Source organism: Amphibalanus amphitrite, unplaced genomic scaffold (assembly GCF_019059575.1).
Source record: "Amphibalanus amphitrite isolate SeventyFive unplaced genomic scaffold, NRLGWU_Aamphi_draft 000943F_arrow, whole genome shotgun sequence".
NCBI lineage: Eukaryota > Metazoa > Arthropoda > Thecostraca > Balanomorpha > Balanidae > Amphibalanus > Amphibalanus amphitrite.
This window is the reverse complement of record NW_024882437.1, coordinates 127,605-131,094: the sequence shown is the minus strand read 5'-3', so window position 1 is coordinate 131,094 and position 3,490 is coordinate 127,605.

Genomic DNA, 3,490 nt, shown 5'->3' with positions numbered 1-3,490 from the left:
CATATTTGGTGCAGATTAGGTGCAGATTTGGTCAAATAAGGTTCCATATGTCTCTTAGTAGCTATTTGCTAGGGCTGCACTAATTGCTTATGCCCCTGCTTTGTCATATTATCAGAGAGTATCGTCGATTAAAGCACTGAAATAAATTCATAAAATAAAGATATTTGCTGTAAAAGAGATTAGGTGCAGATTTGGTCACATTAGGTGCCCTCGCCGGATAGCCCGTCGTGAAAACGGCTAACGTCACACAAATGCGGCACGAGTGTTAATACGGATACGGTCGATTATACGCCTTTACACGCCAATTACACGCTTTTCGTTCTTAAAATGAAAAGTCGCAGTGCATGCATCCAGCATTCAAGGGTAAAATATTTTTACCCCGACCGCCTCAGGCGATTGCGTGCTGTCACCCACCTGGCCGCAGCTGCCTCTCCGTTCTTAAATGTGTCTTGCGGTGCAGTATCACCCCTGGTACGGACGGGTAGTGTCATCTGGGGAGCGAGGTTAGTACTAGCATTCGCCACCTCAGCGACGAGGTGTCACTGCGGGCGGTGGCTCGTGCCTATACGGGCGCTGGGAAAGGCTGGCATGGGGCACGGACACGTCTTAACGTAACATAAGTAAGTCACAGTAATTGAAATAGGCCGGTGGCAATATTATCACACGAATGCAGCACGAAGACGGATACGGCCGACTAGACGGCCGGCAGCCGCCGCCAATATTCTTCAAGATAAGGTTGGGGCTGCTGTCGCGTGGCTGTCAGCTGTTGTGCCAGGCGGTCGTGCTGACATGCCGGTGGGCGGTAGCGGTATTCCAGGATTCCATTATTTAGCTAAATGCTTTGCTTTTAAAGGGGTTTAAATAATAGACGATTCCCGGCTTGTCTCGTGAGGTTGTTATCATAATCAGGAGACTTTTTTTACTAATCTTGTCGAGACCGTAGCATTTGAATGAAACAAATTCGGACGATCGTTCCCTAGTAGCACACAACATTGACGTCTAAGGTGTATTTAGTGGAATGCCCTTCATGGTCACATCTCGGTCGCCCTTATAATCCTCGCGAAAACATACCTTTACCGAAGAATAATCGGAAAACGGTACAGAAAGAGCGAGGAGCTGTTGTTGTTCTGGGTTAGGGCGCGTAGCAGCTTGGAAGAGCGAGGAGCCTGTGGACGGCTTCCTGTGGCCGGTCCCGACCGGCCACAGCGGTCGCTGTGTGCGGTGACGGAAGGCTGACGTAGGGACGCAGTGGGCGGAGCTTGGAGGCTGTGTGCGGTCCGACCGCACACAGGGCCCGTGAACAGCCCTCAGAGGTTCTCCTTCATCCATGTAAACATGTTATCGTCAGTGAAGCGGGACCGCCGCCGATCTGCCTCCAGGCGCCGCCGGAGGGGTGGGTGTGACGTCACAGCAGGGACAGCAGTTGTATGTACACAGCACAACGGACTGTGGCCAGTTAGCGTCCCCTTTACAGCAGGACGGACATTGAAGGGAACGCTAACTGGTCGGGGACGGCGCTGAAGACCGGTCAGCCATGTGTACAGCGCTGCCAAGGCCTTGGTTTCTTAATCATTTTTGTATCATATTTCAAAAGTTGAACTACATATATGAAATGCCGGGTGTGCTTCTGGAGGGGAGCATATCGACACCTATTTTTTAAACCCCACATCTGCTCTCCCGTGAATGTCCGGGAGCATAGGTGTAGGAACAGGGGGGGGGACGGGGGGGGGGCCGGTGCCCCCCCACTTTTCATAGTGGGGGGCCAGTAATGTTAACTGGCCCCCCCCACTTTTTGCCGAACTTTTAAATGTATTTGTATGTATCACCCTGAAGAACAAACCTGACGGTTCTCCGGCCTGCCCTTCCATGAAGATTTCCATTTGTGCTTCATCGTTATTGAGTGCAGTTTTCCTCCACCCAATGAAAGGCAACTATGTCAGAAGCAATAAGTGGCAGCTTAGGGACAGCGCGCGCTGCAAAGAGAGACAATACTGGTGCAGCAGAATGCGTAAACGGCGTAAACTAACAATTTATGTCAGGCGGCCTTGCATTAGTTGATCGGTTACTGGCATAGGCGTAGGAACAGGGGGAAGCGGCAAGGCAATGGTCCCACACTTTCGAATGGGGGCCAGCAATGTTAACTGCCCCCCCCCCCCCACACACCTTTTTCTGACTTTTCACTTCTCACGTTTCACGCTCGCTCGTAATAAAAATGTTTTTGGATGCTTCTGGAATTTGCATGGGTGCCAACCACTGGCGGATCCAAGGTGGGGTCACATGGGTCATGTCCCCTTGGGGCCCGGGGGCACCATAGGCCTACCAGGGGCACCACCGACCTATCAGGGGCACCACAGACCTGACAGGGGCACCACCGACCTGTCAGGAGCACCATCGGCCTAGCAAGAGCACCACTGGTCTGTCAGGGGCACCACAGACCTGTTAGGGGCACCACAGGTCTTCCAGGGGCACCAAAGGCCTTCCAGGGGCACCACCGACCTCGCAGGGGCACCTTGGGCCTGTCAAGGGCACCACGGACCTGTCAGGGGCACCTCAGGCTTGTCAGGGCCCAGGGGCACCACAGTCCTTTCAGGAGCACCACAGGCCTGTCAGGGGCACCAGAAGCCTACAGGGGCACCACAGGTCTGCCAGGGACACCACAGACCTTCCATGGGCACCACAGGCTTGCCAGGGGCACCTTGGGACTGTCAGGGGCATCACGTGCCTGTCGGGGACACTTCAGGCTTGTCAGGAGCACCACAGTCCTGTCAGGGCCCAGGGGCACCAGCGGCCTAGCAGGGGCACCACGGCCTCGCAGGGGCACCACCGGCCTCGCAGGCACCATGGGCCTGTCGCTGGCACTTCAGGCTCGTAAGGAGCACCACAGTCCTTCCAGGGGCACCACAAACCTGCCATGGGCACCTGCGGCCTAGCAAGAGCACCACAGGCCCGCCAGGGGCACCACAGGCCTGCCAGGGCAAAAACAAATAAATAAAAAATGAAAATAGGGCAACACCAAAATTAAGTGGCCGAAATCAGTTGAGGTTTTAATTTTGGGTATAGGTAGGGGCACTACTTCGATTCATGACCCTCCCCTTGGAGTTTTCCTGGATCCGCTCCAGGTGCCAACGCGGCTGCGGAGGTCAGGGGCAGGACTGCGGAGTCGATGGATTTTCGGTGACTCCGACTCCGACTCCGGCTTTCAAAAACCAGCTCCGATTCCGACTCCGAATCCAGGCAGAACTGTCGACTCCGACCGACTCCAACTCCCGACTCCGACTCCGCAGACCTAGCAGGGCTGCGGAGTCGACAGATTTTCGGTGACTCCGACTCCGACTCCGACTCCGACTCCGGTTACAACTGTCGACTCCGACCGACTCCGACTCCGACTCCGACTCTGACTCCGCAGCCCTGGTCAGGGGGACGCGTCCATTAGATTTAATTTCTGGACAGGAGTCTCCCCGAGACTTTGGTCGATTTTTTTCTTGTCACG